Source organism: Lactuca virosa, chromosome 4, assembly GCF_052849685.1.
Source record: "Lactuca virosa cultivar CGN04683 chromosome 4, Lactuca_virosa_CGN04683_v6, whole genome shotgun sequence".
Lineage (NCBI taxonomy): Eukaryota > Viridiplantae > Streptophyta > Magnoliopsida > Asterales > Asteraceae > Lactuca > Lactuca virosa.
The window spans coordinates 5,354,504-5,378,189 of NC_136429.1; positions in this window are offsets into that span (position 1 = coordinate 5,354,504).

The following is a 23,686-nucleotide window of genomic DNA, read 5'->3' on the forward strand; positions in this document are numbered from 1 at the left end:
ATCAAGTCACAAATGGAGAAATAACACTAAAAATGGGAACCTAGTCCCCAATCTCTCATTTGCTTGCATAAAGCTGAGGGATAGTGACTCTATGGACCTCTCATGGTCCATATCTGATGCTATTAACACAAACGGGACCTCATACTCACTAGATCTTACATAAAATGGAGGTAAAAACCCTAAAATCATGAAATCTATCATATCAACATGAAATAGAAAGGATTATACCTCCAGAGATGAACTCTCAAGATGATTAGCCCAGATCCAAGCCCCCTTCACGCTCTAGATGGGTGTTTCCTTCTTCCTTCTACCAAAACTACACCAAAAGTGATGTATTAACCTCTTCTTGCTCTCAAACTCTCCTACTGCTCTTTCTAGGGTTTCTCTGGGATGAAGTGGCCGCAAATGGAGGCCATAAAGGCCTTTAAATAGGGCACATGCCCGGGGATTTAGGGTTTCACTTAACAGCGCGGACTCGCCGAGTCCACGCATCGACTCGTCGAGTCCTTCATTAAATCAGACAAGAAATGTGCGATCCTACTCGGCGAGTCTGAGCGCCTACTCGCCGAGTCTCTCCCTAAAACTCAAGATAAATACTTAAAATAAGATACCTGGGAATCTGGATGTTACAATTCTCCCCCACTAGAATTAGACTTCGCCCTCGAAGTCTTGCTCGACAAACAACTCCGGATGCTGCTCCCGCATCTCCAACTCCGGCTCCCAAGTCAGCTCGGACCCTCTCCAATGTTGCCACTGGACCTGCACCAGGGGCACCTCCTTGTTCCTCAGAACCTTGATCTTCCGATCCATAATCTCCACCGGCCTCTCAACATAATTCAGGCTCGCATCCACCTGAATATCTCCCGGGTCCGTTTTCTCACTCTGGAACAAATAAAATCATCACAACTCAAAAGGAGTACAATCAGCTGATGATCGACGTGGAGAAAGTTCCTCAAGACGAGAAGGGCAAACTTATGAGCAACATTAAAGCTATGAGGACGATCAGATTTTCCTTGCATTCAGATACTTTTCGTCTGGTTAGTTCATGCACAATAACAAAATAAATATGGGATAGGCTTAAGGAGCTGTATTCCACAGATGAGGATCTAGAGCATTCAATACAAACTCTATTGTCCTCTGAGTTCGGTGACTTCAAGCAAAAGCCAGAAGAAAAACTCATTCAGGCGTTTAATCGTTTCAATCATCTTCTCAGCAAGATGATCAAGCATGGAATTGGCAGAGAAGAAATCGAGCAGAAGGTCGCTTTCATGAATGGCCTAAGACCGGAATGGATGGCTGTGGTTTCGACTGTGAAAGCTCATGAACAGTTTAAAACCTATTCGTTGGCGAAGCTTGTGGGAATACTCAAGTCACATGAAAATGTAGTGACTAAGGAAACGGAGATGGTGTCTAGTATGAGATCTTTGGCTCTTCTCTCAGAGGGCAAGAACATGGCTGAAGAAGAAGAAGAGTTTGATCTCTCTGAATGTGATCTGAAAAATGATGAATATGCATTAATGGTCTCTAATCCCAAAAAGTTTGCTCGCAAAAAGTTTCCCACCTCCAAGAACTGAAACTGAAAAGGGAGCTACAGTTCCGAAAAGGCGAAAGAGGAGGTTAAAAACGCTCCTCAGCAAGAAGAAGCGAAGACGGAGAACAAGCTTGTAGGTGACTCCAGATATGACTGCAATTTCTGCCACGACAAAAATCAATTTGCTAAAGATTGCATGTTGAGGAAGCTGGCTGAGAAGAAGGATGGAGAAGATGATGAAGCATACCATTCACGCAAGCTGGAGGAAATAAAGAAGAAGAAAACCTCTAATAATTCAATGAATGATTTAATTGTGCAGGAGAATATAGTTGATGATGAGTTTGGAGGAGTAGAGATTTGGTCTACTGAATCCGAGGACGAAGAAGTTCGCAAGCCCTCGCATGGCAGAGCTTTTGTGGCGAAGGAAGATAATGCTGAGTTTGCTGGAAGGTGCTTAATGGTGACTGGTGGAGTATCACAAATGAGAGCCTACACAACGGATGGCAGGTCTGATGAGGCGAAGGAAAGAGAAGACAGATGCTTCGCTGCCAAACCGATGGGTGAGCAGATCAATGAATGTGATCAGTTGATCAAGAAGGTACAATATATCCTCGAATCACTAAAAATACCAGTTAATAACTATGAAACGGAATTAAGCGAATTAAAATTCAAGTTTTCTAGTTTAAGTGGTAGTCTAAAACAAACTCGCCTCATGAATTCTAACCTAACTGATCAACTTAGCAGGGTGTCTTCCAAGAGTGAGGAGCGAAGGATGTGGATAGAGAAGAAGGAATTAGAGTTGGTTAGGGCAAGAGATGAACTGATTTATTTGCAACGTGACAATTGAAAGTTTTTGAAACAAATGAATATTTTTTGCTTAATTTCTAAACGTCTTTATTCCAATATTACTCAGTTGTATTTAAATTGTGAGATTGGAGATAAAATTCACAAAATGATTTTGCCTTTCCTTGAATTGAAGGAAGAAGAAATAGATGCTGATAGTTATAAATGTGAATCTATTGTCTCTTCGGATGAGATTTCTGAAGTTTACAGAATTGGTCTGGACAAACCTATTGGACGAAAATGATAAATTAAAAATCAAGACCGAAACTGTACAGAAATCTGACTCATTGAGTACCAAGTTGAGTTCAGAAAACAAGATATATGTGGAAAACACTTTTGAATTTGACGAGGACATTGATATGAGTGAAATATCTATAGAAGATGTAGTTGACTGTTCAGAATTTTTTAAAAAAGAATCTAGTAAAGGTCTTATATCTGAAAATTCAGTTGAGTTCGCTCGGATATCCCAAGACAAAGTCAAAGTTCTGAAATAGAAGGTTGTGGTATATCAAAAGGTACAAACAGTACCAAATCAGGTATACACCACAACAGGAGTTACTCAGAAACACACCGCCGAACTTACAGCCTTAGTAAACGAAGAAACATAGGCGACTGTGATGATTATTTTTGGTCTGCTCCAATTGACAATGCAGATGGAACTGTCGGTTTATCGGAAAGAACCTCATGGAGAATCAAGGGCAGATACGTGGCAGAACCACTCAACAAGCCGACAAGCTTTGATGTACCAAGTACAAGTGGTACTAAAGAAATTCAAAGAGAACCTGTAAAGGCAGCAAGTGAAACCTCTTCATTGAAGAGAAAAACTCATGCAGAAAGACCGAAGCCGAAAACAAACATTCACAAGTCTCAAAAGCAGCTGGCTGAACAAATACGCCAGCGGAATAGAAGATATAAAAAGAATCTCAATGAACGAAAGCAGTTTTGGTAGTCTCAAAACTCCAATTATGTTCGCAAAGAAAAGGTGTCTAATTCCAAAGAGAAAGTAAGCTCACAGACAAACTCAGGTCAATGCTCACACTGCATCTCTTGTAGTCAAAAGAACCGAAAGATCAGTTTCGGTCCTAAATCCCATCTTCCTCCATAACAACCGAAGGCGAATCCAGTTAAGGATGTTAAAGGGAAGGGAAAGTTAGTCTCGGACTCTGAAGAACAAGCAAAGAAGACGTCTGCTAACCCTAGGAAACAAAAGAAAGTTTTTGTTAAGAATCAAAATAAAATTCCACAATCTGATTCAAACAAAACGAAAGCTAACAAAATTAAGGTTTTCACCATCAAAAGGAAAGACGAAACCACTTTAATAAAACAAACATATTTGGTTGATCTTTCTATTGCTATTCCTTATTCTGTAAAAGGCTCACGTGGACCCAAGCAACTTTGGGTTCCTAAATCTGCTTAATCTTTGCAGGTTATCAGTGACGAGCAGTTCGACGACGAATGGTATATTGATAGTGACTGCTCGCGTCACATGACAGGGAGACGGGAAGAGCTGAGGGAGTTCCGGGCTCTAAAAGATGGTGGATGTGTCAAGTATGGAAACAAATCATATGACACAATAAAAGGCTATGGAATGATAACGAATAGAGATTTTTCCATTAGAAAGGTGGCCTACGTGGAAGGATTGCAACACAATCTCATAAGTGTCTCTCAAGTGGTTGTAGGGACTGGACTGAAGGTTTCATTTGATGATGAAGGATCGGAGATCATTGAAAAGAAAACTAAGACAGTTCTGTTGAAGTCCCAGCACAAAGGCGAAATGTATACATTAAATCTAAACCCGATACGAGGGAAGACTGTTGTATGTCTTCTAACGAAAGCTCATTCTGATGAAAGCTGGCTATGGCATTGAAGACTCTCGCACCTTAACTCAAAGACATCAACAAGCTGGTTCTTGGTGATCATGTGCGAGGATTGCCACTTCTAAAGTTTGACAAGGAACATTTGTGTGCTGCATGAGAAATGGGAAAGCAAAGCCGGAAGGTTCATCTCACACGTGTTAACACAAAGATCATCGAACCTCTTGAGCTTCTACACATCCATCTATGCGGTCCATCAGCCATAGAAAGTATTGGTGGTAATAAGTACATTCTTGTTATTGTCGATGATTTTTCACGTTTCACTTGGGTTTTCTTTCTTAAACAGAAATCAGAGGCAACTCCACAACTCAAAAACTTCATAAAACAGATGGAAGTAAAGCTGAGAAAGGTAGTGCAAAATGTTCGAAGTGACAATGGGTTAGAATTCCAAAACAACGCCTTTGAAGAATTTCTGGCCGAAAAGGGAGTAACTCACAACTTCTCCGCACCCTATACTTCGCAGCAGAATGATGTGGTTGAAAGACGAAATCGTTCGTTGTGTGAAGCCACCCGAACCATGCTTAGCTTCGCTTCTCTACCTCTGTACTTCTAGGCTGACGCGATTTCTGCCGCTTGCTATACCCAGAATCGAACCTTTCTCAATAAGCGATTTTCTATCACACCGTATGAAATACTGAATAATCGCAAGCCTAATGTTAAATTCTTCCATGTCTTCAGTTCCAGGTGCTTCATCTTTAACTCTAAAGAGAACCGAAGCAAGTTTGATGTGAAGGAAGACGAAGGGATTTTTCTTGGCTACTCTCTTACCTCCAAGGCATATAGGGTTCTGAATAAAAGATCAAAGAAGATAGAAGAAACCTACTATGTCACATTTGATGACAATTACATGAAGAAACTTCAATCCAGCGAAAGTCCAATGGAGGAGATCTTTCCACAAACAGGTCTAGTCACGGCTCCTATATAAAATCTGTTTGAAGAGTACATGTTTCTCTTTGATGAACCGGAGAATGCAATTATCTCTAAAGCGAAAGCGGCCGATAACAAGGTTGACAACCTGAAGGAGATAATCAACGAAGCTGCAAAAGCCATGGAAAGAGAACCTCAAGATCCTAGCGAACCTCAAGGTCCAAGCGAACCCACAAATGACCGCACCACTTTCCAGGGGGAGGGTTCGTCTACATCAAAGCGACCTGATTTTCCTTTCCAGGGGGAGAACCTATATCCAACAATGAACCATGAAAGTCCAAGCAAGGGGGAGAATTCTGAACATGATGTTGAAATTGTTTCATCATTCGAGGGGGAGAATGGTAATACGAATGATGACGACATTCAGTCAGAATTTGAAGAAGAAGTCAATGCCGAATTGGATCCTGCTTATGATCCTAACTACCCTCATCTCACAAAATGGAAAAAAGGTCATCCAAAAACTCAAGTAATTGGTGAATCATCGGAGGGAGTTCTTACACGCTCTCAACTGAAAGCGAAGCAAACAACTCTATTCTCTCAAGTGGAATTCTGCATGTCTAATTCGTTTGTCTCCAAGATTGAGCCGAAAACAGTTAACACTGCACTTGATCACTCTGATTGGGTACAGGCTATGCAAGACGAACTCAATGAGTTTGATCGAAACCGAGTCTGGAGACTGATTCCTACACCAAAGGATGCATCTATGGTTGGATTAAAATGGGTCTTCCGGAACAAGATAGACAAAGAAGGGAACATGATACGCAACAAGGCAAGGCTAGTGGTTAAGGGATATTGTTAGGAAGAAGGTATAGATTATGAAGAAACCTTCGCTCCTGTAGCAAGGTTGGAATCAGTTCGGATCTTTCTGGCATACGCTACTCACAAGAATTTTGAAGTTTTTCAAATGGAAGTGTGCATTCTTGAATGGAGAACTAGAAGAGACTATATACGTGGAGCAACCACCGGGTTTTGTGAACGAGAAGTATCCTGATCATTACTATATTCTGGACAAAGCGGTTTATGGTCTAAAGCAAGCTCCTAGAGCCTGGTATGAAACATTAACTCGCTTCTTAAAACGTCAAAATTCAAACAAGGTTTGGTTGACCCAACATTCTTTCTCAGGAAAGAGGGTAACCATTTAATGATCGTCCAAATCTATGTCGATGACATCATCTTTGGTTCTACAAATCCTAGCTTAACGGCTGAATTTTCCGGAAGTTGATGGAGACTAAATTTGAGATGAGCTCAATGGGTTTGATTAAATTTTTCCTTGGACTGAACATAAGATAGGGACCAGAAGGCATATTCATTAATCAGGAGGCTTACACGAAGACTCTACTGGCGAAGTTCGGTATGATGGGAGATTCTAAAGTAAAGGTTCCAATGGCATTCAGAACGAAGCTAACACCATCTCTGGAGAAACCAGCTGCTGATATGACCCTCTATCGTCATATGGTGGCTGTGAAAAATATCTTCAGATATTTGAAGCGAACCTCGTCTCTCGGTCTTTGGTACCCTGCGAAATCAGGAATCTTTGTACAAGCATTCTCCGATGCCGATCTTGGAGGATGTGGTCTAGACCGAAAGAGCACAACTGGCGGGTGTCAATTCCTTGATGGAAAACTCGTTAGCTGGCAATCCAAGAAACAAACGTGCGTGTCTCTTTCTACGGCCGAAGCTGAATACATCGTCGCAGCGTGTTGCACTTCACAGGTCATATGGATATAAAGTCAACTTAGAGACTATGGCCTAAACATGAAGAAAATTCCCCTCTATTGTGACTCAGAAAGCGCTATTCGGATATTTCACAACCCAGTGCAACACTAAAAAACGAAACATATAGCACTGAGATACCACTTCATCAAGGATCATGTAGAATATGGTAACGTTGAGATCCACTTTGTTCGATCTGCTGATCAATTAGCTGACATCTTCACGAAAGCCTTACCAAAAGCAAGTTTTAATAAAATACTCCAAGGCTTAGGAATGATGGAAGCTGAATCAGTACCGAAACCAATTTCGCCTCATTAAAATTGGAAAAGCGAAATAGAGCGAACGCTCGGTCTATTTATTCGGGAACCGAAATGAACCGAACGCTCGATCCATTTCGCTTCATTACTTGTAAGGTGAAATTTCGGTTGTATATTTTGTACACTATGTATATCTTTTCTCAAATTCATTTTATGGTTTTCATTTCTTTTCATAAAATACAAAAATATTTTCTTTTCTGTTATTATTTCTTTTCAGAAAAATCATAAAATCCAAAAATATTTTCTTTTCTGTTTTTATTTCTTTTCAGAAAAATCATAAAAAATCCAAAAATATTTTCTTTTCTGTTATTATTATTATTTTTCAAAAAAATCAAAAGGGGGAAAACTGCAATAAAGTCCCTACATATTGGCCTCATAATCGATTTAGTCTATATATGTTTTTTTATTCAATTAAGTCCCAAATACCGATAATCGTATTCAATTTAACCCTTTGACCCGGTCAACAGGTCATCCAACTTTCAAAAATTATATTTTTGGCTCAGATTTCAAAATTTATTACAAATTTGGTCCAAAATTTACACTTTTGGCCGAAATTTTAAGTTTTGTTACAAATTTGGACTAAACTTTACCCTTTTTGCCCAAATTTTAGAATTTTATTATGAATTCATCATAACTTTAGTTTTTTTTTACAACTTTTTTTTCTCAAAGAATTGTTTCTAATATGTTTTTACTTTATAAAATCATATTTATACAAAAAAATGTATTTTCACATAAAAATATTATATTTTCTATATAAAAACTTTTTTTTAAAAACTTTTTTGTATATGAAATATCTAGTTATAAAAATAGGTATTTATTAAGTATATAAATATATACAAATCCGTTTTTATAAAAAAAATATATACAAAAACGTATTTTACAAAAAAAATATATACAAACACCTATTTTATCTATATTTTTTTTACAAAATCGTGTTTGTTTATATATATTTTTTTTATAAAAACGTGTTTGCATAACTTTTTATATAATACGTGTTTGTATACATTTTATAAAATGTATACAAACACGATTTTATAAAATATATACAAACACGTATTATATAAAAAATTATTCAAACACGTTTTTATAAAATGTATACAACCCCGATTTTATAAAATGTACACAAACACGTATTATATAAAAAATTATTCAAACACGTTTTAATAAAAAATATAAACAAACACGATTTTATAAAAAAATATAGATACACACCTATTTGTGTGCATATATATATATATATATATATATATATATATATATATATATATATATATATATATATATATAAAGGTGATAGGTGTTTGTATATATATATTTTTTTGTAAAATACGTTTTTGTATATATTTTTTTATAAAAACGGGTTTGTATATATTTATATACTTAATAAATACATATTTTTGTAACTAGATATTTCATATACAAAAAACTTTTTATAACAACTTTTTATATAGAAAATATAAGATTTTTATGTGAAAATACGTTTTTTTTGTATAAATATGATTTTATAAAGAAAAAACATAATAGAAACAATTTTTTGAGAAGAAAAGTTGTAAAAAAACTAAAGTTATGATGAATTCATAATAAAATTCTAAAATTTGGGCAAAAAGGGTAAAGTTTGGACCAAATTTGTAACAAAATTTAAAATCTGGGCCAAAAGTGTAAATTTTGGACCAAATTTGTAATAAATTTTGAAATCTGGGCCAAAAATATAATTTTTGAAAGTTGGATGACCTGTTGACCGGGTCAATGGGTTAAATTGAATACGATTACCGGTATTTGGGACTTAATTGAATAAAAAAAATATATAAGGACTAAATCGATTATGAGGCCAATATGTAGGGACTTTTTTGCAGTTTTCCCAAATCAAAATGATCAAAAATATTTTATTTTGTGTTTAGTTTTATTTCTTTTCTTTTCTTTTCAAAATAAAATCAAAATGCCAAAAATATCACACTGAAAGGACTCATGGACGACTTTCAATGATGAAGCTGGGATAGGTATAACTCTCTTTATCTTTGTACTAGCTAAGTGTCCCTAGAAGCATGCTGTTGCATGTTGTCCTAAGCCTCGACGACTCTAAGTGAAGCCTTACTGATTCAATATATACAAATTGTTTCTTCCCAATAAGACTGCTAAAATCACTCAAGTCATGAGCTACCTTACTCTTCTCATATTGAGTTAAGAGTTTTCTGCTCGGTCCTTACTATATAGCAGAGGTACTTTCGGTTCTTTAACCACCTTCACACTTTTCACCATCACATTTCGGTTCATAATCATAACCCTTGAGACTCTCAGAATTTACCACTGAGGTTTATGGTTACACATCATCTGTGCTCATAATCTTAGTTTCGTCAACCACGATCTAAGTGAAACCCAAAATTCAACACCTACAATGAATTGACGGTGAACAATCACACGTTCTAGTTTTCACCCAAGTATACTTTAGTGGGAGGTACCAAGAAATCTCATTTTATTTTTTGAGCGATCTTTATGAAATTGTCTAACACCAATACTTTTATGCCCAAAAGATCCAGTTTATTTTTTGTTTTTGAGATTTATACAATATCACCAAGTCACTGAAAATTGATCAAACCTACTTGTTTTATAGGCTACACCGGTCTCACAAGTACTTCATCCAACTTCCGGTCTTATATCAAGTTCCGTAGTTTGATTGAAGCGCAAGCCACCCTAATAACCTTATACTGAAAAGATGCCTTTCAATGCTTCTTAATAAGCATTTGATCGTATTTTAACGGGAAACCACACAGACACTTCTAAGTCTTTCTTGACTTTGAAGGAAGAGATTCGTGCCCGGGATCCACAGTTTTGTGTCTTAATTGACATCACTTATATCCCACAAATACTTTGTTTTATTTCTTTTTCTTTGGCACACTCTTACACGAAGATCTTTATGGTTTTCCACAAGTCTTAATCATGGTACTAATGGCTATTTCTCAGATCTATAGTTTCGGTTCAATACGTTACGATGTTAGACTATGTTTGGGAGCGAAGGCTAGTCAATACCAATGAAAGCGAAAGGGCGAGTCCACATTTCAAAGGGAATCTGAACAGTTTTAAAATTAAAGAGGCGGTGAATGGATAGGACTTTTAAAAGGCGCGTGAATTTGAACCGTTTCCTTTTCTCACACCGCCTGACACGATTGACACACTTTTCGGGGTAACAGTTGTCAAATCATGCTTTTTCAGGCGTCGCTTCAGAAGATCGTGCAATCATCACTCCGGATTTTTCTCTCTTATGGTAATCGTATAGGGTTTTCTCACCTCACTTTTACCTCTTTATCACTTACAAAATCCTCTCGAGCATTAAACAACGATTTCTCTCTACTGTTCATCTTTTTCACTTCAAGCTTCAACAATGGCTGACTCATCCTCCATTCAAGAACAAAGCACACAGTCCTCGCTTCTCACCATCAAGCCGAATCAAAACCTGATCATCGAACTCTCTCCTTTTCAGTATGATCCTTACATGCTTCAGGTGGTTGAATGCCTCAAATATTCACCACTCGTGATTGCCCTCACCAAGGTTGAATCTGTTCTGATGTCTCTCTTGTCTCAAATTTATTCATCGGCTTCATACGACAAAGCTAAGGAAATGATTTTCTTTGAGATTTTTGATCAGAAGACTTCGATTTCAAAGGTTAGGTTTTGCTCATTGCTAAGGCTAATCATCAACGACTCCATGATCAACCCAGACTCGATTAGCATGACTCAGCTTTTCACCATGTTTTACGATATGGGGTACACCGAAGTTCTTACAACAGTGACAAAATTCAAGAAGTCATGCCTTCCTCCAGAATGGAATGGTCTATTTACTCTTCTTTTTAAGGGCTTATCAGAGAGGGTTGCAGGGTCTGACGGGGCAAGCAAAGCTTTTATGACTCTCCTCTATGGTCTTTACAATGGGATCAACATGGACTATGGGTCTATTCTCTGGACTCAACTGGTACAAAGCCTAAACTCAGCTTCTAGTTATTCCGAAATCTCATGTGGCAGGTTTTGGACCTTAGTTACACAATGGGCAGTGGAGAAATTCTACATTCCAGTAATGGCAGACTCTTTGATGTCATCAATCGCCACTTTTCACACGACAAAGATTATTGTCGCCGATCCAACCAAATTTATGTTCATCGGTTCAATTCGTGAGACTATGTACAACTGTGTTTCTGGGGAAAGCAAGCTCATTAGTGAATACAAGAAGTTTCCTCCTACGGGACTGAGGCAGCTAACCCCTGAAATGTAAAGATCACTGGATGTCGCTGATAAACCAGCGAAACGAGGGAAGAAGGTTGATCAACGAAAAAGCGAGAAGGAAGGATCATCATCTAAAGCTGCTATGCCTAAAAAACGAAAGTCAGAACAAGCAGCTACTTCCGCTCCTAAGAAGCGAAAGATCAAGAAGAAGGCGCCCAATCCAAAGGCTCAGTCTTTAAGTGATTCAGACTATGTTCCTTCTGACCAACTGCCCGGACGAGAGTCAAGCGATAGTGAACATTCTCAAGATGCGAATTCACTCCGAGGAGCTTCGCCTCCAACTTCACCGGCTCACCAGGTTAACCGAAACTCACCTCCTTCCTCTCCTACTCGCTCTGTTCCTATCACAATTGCTCCATGCCCTCCTCCAATCTCTTCTCCAACTGTAACTTCTATACCAATACCAACCCCCTTATTCACTGAAATTACCACCACCATCACTACTACAACCGAACCTCAGGTTCGTGTCAATGTATCTGATACGGGGGCACCTGCTTCAGGGACCGAAACCCCGATTACCTCTAAACCTCTGTCTCCACCTCACTCAAACGAATCTGACACTGTTCTCGGTGGGGAGGATGTTGACTTTGATTCCTTCTACTATAGCCCCTACAGAGTTCAGAGCGATGATGATGATGATGATGATGATGATGCTCCAGTAACGAAACGACATTTAAAGGATCTTAACGAGAAACTTGACAAGCTGATTTCCTCTTCATCCTCCACTCCAAGCGAGACTTACTCAGAGGTTGCTATCAAAGCTTTGTTGGCAACTTTTGTCAAGGAGCATGACTCCTCTATTTCCAAAGCTACCAAAGCCATTGAAGCTTCCACCTCCTCTTGCCAGAAAGCCACCATCACTGTTGAAGAATCAACAAACGAATGCAAGAAAGCGACCGAAAATGTCGAAAAACTAATCTCAGATGCTCAAATGTTTTTGGACTCTCTCCAGGCGGCTGCCGAAAAGAATGCTAATATGGTGAATGCTACTATTAAGAATCTCACCACTTCGCTTCAGGATGAGCATAAGCATTTGTAAAGAATTAGAACGGGGATTAAAACCGATAATGCAAAGTTCGTTTCTTCAGTCAAGTCTCGTCTTGATCAACTCCAGATTGAGTTAGCCGTGGAAAATAAAATCATGGATGAACTGGCTCTTCGCACTACTCAGCTCAAAACTCAGACCTTGAAGCGCAATCAGGCGACCAAGGAAATTGATGATCTCAAGTTTGAGAGAGCAGTTATCAGAAGTTGTGTTAGTGATGTGCACTCTCTTTTGTCCAATCTCCTAGAGGCACATGATTCGGTTCTTACTCTCACCGTCCGACGGCGCTTGGCTGAGAAGTTGAGACCTGCTCTTGACATGTTGAGCCATATAGAAGGTGTTCCGGAGACTAGTGTCTCTCCGAAACAAGGGGAAGAAGCATGTCAGGGTCAACCCCCACAACCTCCAACAAGCAAAACTATTAAAATCTCTTCACAACCGAAAGTCACCACTGAACCGAAGGTTAATGAAGCTTCGGGTTCTAGTGTCAAGGACAAAAGCAAAAAGATAATCGATGATAGTGATGAGGAAGAAACCGAAGAAGATGCTCTCAAAAGAAAGCAACGTGACCGAGAGCTTGATGAAAATCTTCGCATCGCAAGAGAAGAAGAAGAGAGGGAAAGAAAAAGAAAAGAAGCTCACGACGCATTGGAAAGTAGAAAAACTTTATTTCCTTTGTGGTCATTGGAGAAACTCTTAAAAGAAGCAATCGAGTCTCCTAGCACTGATTGGCTTGAACCGGTCATCTCGTTTGATCGTGAGAATTCGAGAGACTCTCAGTTCGACATGCCTATCACCCGAAAGGCATTTGTGTTTCATTGCTTTGTACCAATCACCATTGTTCCTTCTCTTGACCCGAAGGTTGACCGAGAATTAATTGACTACTATCTTGCATTCTCCCAACCATAATACTTGACCTGGAGCGCACAAAAGATCACAACGGTCAAGGTATTGAAACTAACTTCAACGGGGAATTTTATAAATGTGAAGTTCAGGGTGACCCGATGTAACATCCGGTCTCAGGTACGTATTTAAATTCAAGCCAAACTTCATATTTTACCTTTGGACTCGGCGAGTTGGAGGCCCAACTCGTCGAGTAGGATCGACTCCGGGTCGGGGGATTAAGTGACCTACTCGACGAGTCGAAAGACCGACTTAGCGAGTAGGATCTGTCTGAGTGAAACCCTAAATTGGAGGGTTTGCACCCTATTTAAACATCTTATGAGGCTTCCACCCCAGCCTCCATCTAGGGGTGTAAGTGAGCTGAACTACTCGCGAGCTACTCAAGATCGACTCGTTAAAAGCTCGACTCGAGATCGAATTAAATGAGACCGAGCCGAGCTCGAGCCTAACTATGAGGCTCGTTTATTAAACGAGCTCGATCCGAGCTTCAGTTAGTGGGATCGCGAGCCTAAATGAGCCTAAACGAGCCTATATATATATATATATATATATATATATATATATATATATATATATATATGTGTGTGTGTGTGTGTGTGTGTCTATGTATATATATACATATATATATATATATATATATATATATATATATATATATATATATATATATAGGCTCGTTTAGGCTCGCGAGCTCACTAAATTGTTCACGAGCCGAGCTCGATCTTCATTTTAAGGCTCGAATCGAGCTCGAGCTCGAGCTTCTTCAAAATTAAACGAGCCGAGCTCGAGCTTGGTTACGCTCGGGCTCGGCTCGGCTTGTTTACACCCCTACCTCCATCACTCTCAAGCTTTGTCCTCGAAACCCTAATCCTCCATAAGTGAACTTGAGCTTTGTTGGTTATTTTGAGTGTTATTTGGTGTATCTTGAAGCTAGAGGAAGAAGTGGAAGATAGAAGACTCAAGAGGGAAGGAGTAGATCCATGAACTACACCCCATTTGCCATCTTTTCTGGTAATCAAGCTTCCAACTTGATCTTCTTTCTCTTAGATCTATTTGTCCCCATATTAAGAAAGGTTTTGGCCACAAACCTTGGTCCTTGGTGTTGGGACGTCCCAAGTGGTTCATATCTCAGATCTAGGCTCTAGGGAGGGTTACATGGCATAAAGATGCAAACCTTAGGGCCATAGTAACCCCATGCATCTTGTAGACCTCATTTTAGCGTCTTTTGACCTTAGGGGCCCATGCATGGACGTAAAGTTCTTAAATTTACATTCTATATCGACCCTAGGAGGTAAGATCTACCCTTTGGATGAGATGAGCTCGACAGAAATCGATTTTATGGACATGGACATTAGGGGACTCGGCAGGTCGTTCTTGAGACTCGGCGAGTCGAGCATTAGTTCCCCAACCTTTTGCTTCGAAGGGATCTGGTTGAGTGTAGGAGGGGACTCAACAAGGATGCACGTGACTATAGACCTAGAAATCTTGGGACTCGGCGAGTCCAAGGCAATCTCCCAACCCAGGAGGACGGACTCGACGAGTCACAGACTTGTCACACTCATATGATAAAGATGAACTCGAAGAGTTCAAGGATGAACTCGGCGAGCCAGATGAAGATAGTCCCGATGTTATTTTTGAAGGAGAACTCATTGAGTTCTTGCTAGACTCGACGAGTGGAGTCGGGGTTGGGAACAGATGAAAGAATAGGGACTCAACGAGTTGGTGAACCAACTCGGCGAGTCGGGTCAACTGGGTGTTGACTTTGACCAGGATGTTGACTTTAGCCAGGGGTAAAATGGTCATTTTACCCTAAGAGTAATTATCAGTTTTTGACTAAGTGCCTTTATGGAAATTTATATCCGGAGAGTTGCCGGAGCAGCAGACAGAGATTCCTCACCCAGGGTTACAGCAGTCAGTCACTCGAGGTAAGTTTCCTTCCAGTAGTAACGGGTCTACGACCACAATGCCGACCCGTTTAAGTTGTAGAGTATATCGGGGTGAGCCCGATGCAGTTTATATGTTTCCGGAATTCGGTCTGATGCCGGGGCGGTCCTGAGAAGTAGTTAATTGTGCTTGATGTCTTTGTGATTAATGCATATGTGTTATGTGTTATGTGTCCCGGACTCCGGTCTGATGTCGGGCAAGCCCGATGCAGTATATGCGACTATATTATATGTTATGTGTTAAGTGTTCCGGGGCGAGCCCGATGTATGTTAGTCATTATGCCATGCATTATGTATTTCGGGGCAAGCCCGATGTATGCTAGTTATGTGATATATGTTATATGTTCCGGGCTTCGGTCCGATGTCGGGGCAAGCGCGATGCAGATTATGTGATTATGCTATGTATGTGCTGGGGTAAGCCCGATGCCGGGGTGAGCCCGATGCCCGATGCGGTCGGATGCCGGGGTGAGCCCGATGTCGGACAGGAGTCCGATGCCGGGATTCGTGCCGATGCAGTTGGGAATAGTCCCAGAGTTATGTTATTTGTTATATGTGCTTTGTATGGTATGTGGTAGTTTGGGGTAGCTCACTAAGCTTCGTGCTTACAGTTTTCAGTTTTGGTTTCAGGTACTTCAGCTAGTAAAGGGAAGGGCTCAAGTTGATGGCATGGCACACACCACAGTTTTCTTAGCCTGGGAGCTTACTCTGATATTTTATGCGAGACAATTATATGTTGACAAATTTTATGAGATTTTAACAGATATATGATTGATGATTTTATTTTATGGTGATAATATTGTTTGCTAAATGATTTTAAAAATGAAATTTTTGGCTTGTATTTTTGGGATGTTTCACCCAAGGCTCTGACAACTCGGTTCATATGATCTCTCTTGCTGATATGCCGAACTTAAACTCACACGATTGGATCCTCCTGAATAATATTTTGCTAACTGATCAACAGCAGTACGAGGCTATCATCAATCACATCAAGCGAATGTTAGTTTCTTACATTCATGAGGTTGCCAAGATGGATCAAGAGATCGCCTCTCCCTTAAGGAAGAAGCCTACAATCAGAACAATTAGGAAGGCAATCGATATTAACAAGATGCAGATGGGTAGGATTGACCTGAAGTATCACACAGTCAAGTTCACCAGAACCGAAGGCCAAAAGTGCTTGTTCGCTCATGATGATAAACACCTGTTCTCCACTTCTTGTCTGGAGCACATTCTTGACATCATTCACAGGTGTAGGCAAAACAGTGATGCTGATAAGAAATTTTTTTCGGATATGCTTCGGTGGTATATTGACTTCCATCAAACTCTTCTCGCCATCATACCGAAGTTATTCAAGACTGTGAAGAAATCTACTCTCACTCAACCGAAATGATCTCTCGCCTCAATTGACGCAAAGGGGGAGATTGTTGAGTCTAGGAGTTGCGTCATTGGGCTTGTTACCTCGGTCCATTGTTATCACGGTTCTGGGCCTGTCCAGCCGTGTTTTTGATATTAGGGTTTACTTTCTAAGATCCATGCATGCATCGTTCTCTGTACGCTTCTTAATTATTATTCCTTTCATTGCACCGTAACCCTAGCACACCTCTACAGTCGAAGTTCTTTATCGAGCTCTTCTGAGGTGGAGCATATTAATCATTCAGCTCTTGTTTGATTCATCTGGTGTTCTTTGCTTTTATTGTGTTTGTCTAAATCTGTTACGAATCTAAACTATCTTAGAGAATTTAATGTTGGGTTTTAGTATACTACAACATCCTATGGTGCACATACAACCCTAAATACCTTGGATCTATGTTTTCTCTATTATACATGCAAATATGAAGTTTCCAAGATATTACCCTATACTAGCATACAAATATCATATACTTGGGTAATAAAATAGATAGAATACATACCTTTTTTTTGATGTAACTTGTCTTCATGAAGCTTGAGTGCCTAGTGCCCCAAGTGTGACACCTCAAATGGTTCTCACAACACCATGAACACTTGGAATAACCTTGAGAATAAGGATACTTTGGTTCTCTCTAGTGAAATCGGCCTTGCCCTTTTTGTGTACACACACTAATTCCAATTTCACCAACCAAGGACATCTTTATATAGTGTCGAGATTAGGGTTAAACCCTAATACCCATGACCTTTCATTTCATATGATCCATGGGTTAAACACTCCATGGAATATCCATGAAAGCTTAGCCCAACCTAAATGAACTTGGCCCATCACACACATATATCTTAGAGTCCATATTTAATTAGTTCATTTTGATCACTTAATTAATTATAAATTAATTCTTGATCAATACTAATTAAATAATATGATTATATATTAATATATTAGAACTTATAATATATTAATATAAATCACTAGTATCCTTTTTCCTCATTTTGTCTATCCAATTGTCCCGATGCCATGCAACCCAAATGGACCATGCCGGGTCGGGTCAAGTCTTACCAATTATAGTTATGGACTTAGACATTAATCCAACATTTAATTCTCATCACTATTGTCATGATAAAGGGCACTGGAAATGAAGCTGCCCCAAATACTTGCAGGACATCAAGAATGGGAAGATAAAGCCCACCTTCGCAGGTATTTACACTATTCTATCTAATAACTCATCACAAACTAATTCTTGGGTCCTTGATACAGTATATGGTTTTCAAATTTGTTCTGATTTGCAAGGTCTAAAAAGAAGTAGGGATGTGGAGCACAGGAAGATGAACCTGATCATGAGGTATGGGAAAGTGTCGCATGTCACCAAGATTGGAGTTTATTCTTTATTGCTTAATAATGGGTTAGAGTTAGATTTGAATAACTGTTGCTACTCATCGGATATGGCGAGAAACAATATTTTTTTTATGGTGTGTATAAACAAGGTTTTAGATTTTCGTTTAATAATGAAATTGGTTCTATTAATGCTTTTTATAATGGTACTCTTTATTTTGAAGCATCGCCTTGTAACGGTATTTATAAAACTGTGATGGTTGTAGACAACTTAGTAAATAATATATTGCATATTGATTCGTCCAATGGTTTGGATAAAGCATGCTTGTGGCGTTGTCGTCTTGGACATGTCAACAAGAAGCGCATAGCCCAACTCCAAAAGAATGGAGTGTTGGAGTCATTTGAATTAAAGTCGGATGACACGCGCGAATCTTGTTTGCTTGGAAAGATGACCAAGTCACCTTTCACTGGTACTTGTGAAAGAGGTGAGGGTTTGTTGGATCTCACACACATCGATGTGTGTGGGCCCTTCAGATCTACTACAAGGGATGCTAACCGCTTCTATGTAACCTTTACCGACGATTATAGTAGATATGGATATGTCTACTTAATCAAGCACAAGTCGAAAACCTGTGAAAAGTTCAAATAGTTTAAGCAAGAAGTGGAGAATCAATTGGGCAGGAAGATAAAGATGCTCTGATCCGATCGAGGTGGTGAGTATCTTAGTATTGAGTTCCATGACAATCTTAAGGAATGTGGAATTGTTTCACAATTGACGCCACCTAGGAAACCGTAGCTTAATGGTGTGGCTGAGAAACGCAATCGAACCTTGTTGGACATGGTTCGTTCCATGATGAGTCGAGCTTCGTTACCTATCTCATTCTGGGGGTATGCCTTAGAGAGTGCTGCCCATATCCTTAACCTAGTCCCAACTAAGAAGGTTGCCAAAACACCTCACGAAATTTGGACAGGGAAGGTTCCCTCGTTAGTGCATATCAAGGTTTGGGATTGCAAGGCTTTCGTAAAACGAGAGATTCACGACAAGCTTGAACCTCGTAGTGAGTGTTGTATTTTCATCGGCTACCCACTGAAGTCCTTTGGATATCTCTTCTATAGACCGAGTGACAATGTTGTCTTCGTTGCGAGGAGAGGGGTTTTCTGCGAAAGAGAACTCATATGTCAAGAGGACAGTGGGAGGCAAATTAACCTTGAAGAGCTTCAAGAGTTAAGTAATAAAGGAACCTCAAACACTAGCACTCAACCTGAGGAGGAAACTCCTGTTGAACTAGTTGACGAGTCCTTACCTCTGAGACGTTCCAGTAGAGTTAGAATGGCACCTGAGTTTTATGGTTTCCATATTACTACAGATGGTGATACGTTTATCAGTGATAGTACACTAGTAAATTTGGATGAGCCTAATAAATACAAGGAAGCCATGATGGGCCCCGAGTCCGCAAAATGGAAAGAGGCTATGGACAACGAGATTCAGTCCGTGTATGACAATCAAGTTTGGAATTTGGTTGACAACGTACCTGGTCGTAAGATGGTCGGGTGCAAATGGATCTTCAAGAAGAAAACCGACATGGATGGAAAAGTACACACATATAAGGTGCGATTGGTTGCAAAGGGCTTTACTCAAACTCCTGGAGTTGACTATGACGAGACCTTCTCACCAGTGGCCAAAATCAAGTCTATAAGGGTTATGCTAGCCATAGCTGCATTTCATGATTATGAAATATGGCAAAATGGATGTCAAAACCGCTTTCCTAAATGGGAAGTTGGCTGAAGATGTTTACATGAGTCAGCCATAGGGTTTTGTCGATGTGAAGCACCCTAATAGAATGTGTAAGCTTGAGAAATCCATTTATGGATTGAAACAAGCATATTGCAAATGGAAACTTTGTTTCGATGAGAAAGTCAAGGAATTTGGCTTTTCGAGAAGCGAGGATGAGTCCTGCGTATATGTCAAAGCTAGTGGGAGTATAGTTAGCTTTTTGGTATTGTATGTAGACGACATACTTCTCATAGGAAACGACGTTCCAACCTTGCAGGAGGTTAAGTCCTGGCTTCGAAAGTGTTTTGCTATGAAGGACCTTGGAGAAGCTGCTTACATTCTAGGGATAAGGATATTGAGAAATAGGAGTAAAAGACTCGTAGGACTTAGTCAAAGTACCGACTTGGAAAAGGTGTTGAAACGTTTCAGCATGGAGAATTCCAAGAAAGGAGAATTACCTATCCAGAGAAATACCCGATTGAGTAAGACTCAAAGCTCGAGTACCGATGCCGAGATAGAAGAGATGAGCCAAGTACCATATGCTTCTGCAGTTGGATCGATCATGTATGCTATGACATGTACTCGCTCTGATGTGGCCTTTGCTTTGAGCATGGTCAGCAGATATCAAGGGAATCCTGGTAGAGCTCACTGGACTGCGGTAAAGAACATTCTCAAGTACCTCCGAAGGACAAAGGACTGGGTCCTTACCCTCGGTGGGAGTAATGACTTGAGAGTGACAGGGTATAGTGACGCCAACTTTCAGACCGACAGAGATAATTTCCGCTCTCAGTCGGGCTGGGTATTTACCCTAAATGGAGGAGCTGTAACTAGGAAAAGCTCCAAACATGATACTGTAGCTGATTCAACGTGCGGATCAGAGTACATAGCAGCAAGTGAAGCGTCGAAGGAGGCGATATGGCTAAAGAATTTCATCGGAGACCTTGGAGTTGTACCAGTTGTAAAGGAGCCTACATAGATTTTCTGTGATAGCGAGAGTGTAGTCGCCGTAACCAAGGGACCAAGGGATCATGGCAGATCCAGGCATATCGACAAAAAATATCACTTCACAAGACATCAGATAGAAGAAGGACTCCTCGTATTAAAGAGGGTATCGTTAGAGGAGAACCCAACAGATCCCTTACGAAGGGACTGAGTAGGGTTAAGCACTTGCAACATGCTAGGAGTATTGGGCTGAAGGACGATATTAGTTTGAGTGATTAGATAGTTGTTTAGAAAAGGACTGAGTAGGGTTAAGCACTTGCAGCATGCTAGGAGTATTGGGCGAAGATTCTCCTGTTCAGGGCAAGGGTTAAGGTCTTTGTCACTAGCATATAGGAATTAATGATTTGGTTGTTGGATTAGGTATCTAAGCCCATAACTATAATTGGTATGTACTAGACCCGATAGTAGCATGGTCCATTTGGGTTGCATTCACCGAAACAATTTGATAGGAAGGATATTTTAGAAAGAGGTTATTTGTGATTTATTAATATTATAAGAATAATATATTAATTGAGAAATCATATTATTTAATTGGTATTGATCAAAAATTAATTTGGAATTAATTTAGAGATCAAAAGAGACTGGTTAAATTAACAGGGGCTGATTATTTAAATCCGTGATACATATAGTTTGGGCTAATGATCCATGATTGATTAGTGATGGATTAAGCTTATGTGAGAGTCCATGAAGTGTTGGTCCAAATGAATTGTTGGATCAAAAGCCGAAGTGAATGGATTAGGGTTTACAAGTGACCCTTGGAATTCTACACTATATATGTAACCCCTAAGCCCCTAAAAGCGACACACAAGTATTCGAAGAAGAGTATAAACGATTTCGGTGCCTCCTAAACCTCTCTCATAATCCTCCATTTGTTCTTGGTGTTTTGTAACTTATTTGAGGCATCACATTTGAGGTGCTAAGCTCTTGTAAGGCCAAGTTCTACAACCTACAACAAAGAGGTAATCATCTAACTCGTTTTTATGTTTCAAATATCAATGTTGTATGCTAGTTAGGCTTCATGCTTTGGAAAATGAGAATTGCATGTATAAATAGAGAAAACTTAGATCCAAACCATTAGGGTTGTATGTGCACCATAGGGATGTTATAGTGCTCAAAACCCATCATCAGTGCGGTATCATTGGAAGTGATTTGGGTTATTGGACTTGCTATGAGTTCAGGGAGTATTCATCTGGATTTCAAGAGTTGGACGATCATCAAGATTGGCTAGTAATGGAACGCTAGTATTGGTAAGCGCAGGTCATCGTCGGTTCATGTTATTGGAAGGTAAGATGGGTTGGGAATCCATATATTTTTGTGAGATGGGAGAGCTTCGACGAATGCAAGTGGAGGAGAATCGTTCAGAATTTTGGGAGCTAGATCGGGTGTGGAACTAGGGTAAGTTACACATCCTAGTCGGGAGGAGAGATGACTCAAGTGGCCGTCTAGATTGAAGTTGTGTAAGTTGGAAGTTTAGGAAACTTCTAACAGCTGGTCGGCGTCTTCTTTGTGATGTATAGAAGACTTGTGGATGGATCCAAGTTGAGGTTTGTATTAAAGCCTCGCTGCATGTTCTTGTTTGATGAAGGCATTAGGGTTCGAACCATGACCCGAACACCTGATTGGAATTCAGTCGGATGCGGGTTCGAATCAGGATGATTGGAGTTCAGATGGTATAGGTATGGTAAGACCATGGGTGGTAACCATGGCTGGTTAGACGTGTTGTAAGACTGCGGAATGGCCATAGCATTGACTGGTTTGGCAGATAGGATAGAAGTGTTGTGAGTCTACGATGGGATCATAACATTCACCGGTTTGAGGTAGACTATCATTGAGGTGGTCATAAGTATGAAGGAGTATCAGTTCGTGCCTTAGGTAGGACGTACATGATTATCGGAGAGCATTTCTCTGTTTTAGGAGGAGGACCATTGGGGTCCGAGGCGGGGTTGGGCCTGTGTAGCTCTAGTAGGGGTGGGACCCATGAGCATGGCCCGTTCGTCGGTATAGACTAAGTGGGCCCGTGGGCGAGGCCCGTGTGATTATGGCAATACAGATGGGACCTGGTAGAGACTATTTGGGTCGAAGTATTGGATCATGGTTTTTGTAGAAATGGCTATGTGGTCAGTGAGTGGCGCAGAGTGATGCATAGGCTAGGGTAACCTTGTCAGTTGGACTCTTAGGGACCTAGTGGCTGGACTAGGTGTGAGACTAGCATTCTTAGTGGTGGATGGGGATCTTTATATCCAGGTTTAGTAAAGGGTTTTCTGGAATCAGAAAATTTCGGATGAAATGCAAGTGTAAATCCTTGGATCTCCGGTTACGAATGATGTACCGAGTTGGCTTTTGGTGGAAACTCACATTGGGAATCGCAAGTGTATTCGTACAAGGCCTTTATTTCAGTAAGATATGAATTAAGGAATCTGTATGCCAAGGGAATCAGCTGAAAGGTTCATAGGAAATAGGGATGTTTTTGGTTCTGGCGGTAGGAAGATCCCTTTTGATCGCATTTTAGAATGATTCTACTTGTGTGTAGGTCGGGCAAGTTTTGGGACTTCAGAATTATAGTAGAAGCGTACCGGTTCAGCAGTTAAGGAAGCAGTGACTTGTTCAGCACTAAAAAGTTTAACTCCAAGATTGTCTCCCGTTGTTCATTTGGAATCGTTAACATCATGATGAGCCTCTTCTCGAAGGAATATCTAATCCCTTTCGTCAAGTGAAAAGTTTCCGGTATCAGTAAATGGTATGTGCTTCTGTTTTCTAGCGGGAACCCCATGTAATCAGAAGTTGAGTAGTCAGTTTGGAAGACAAGTG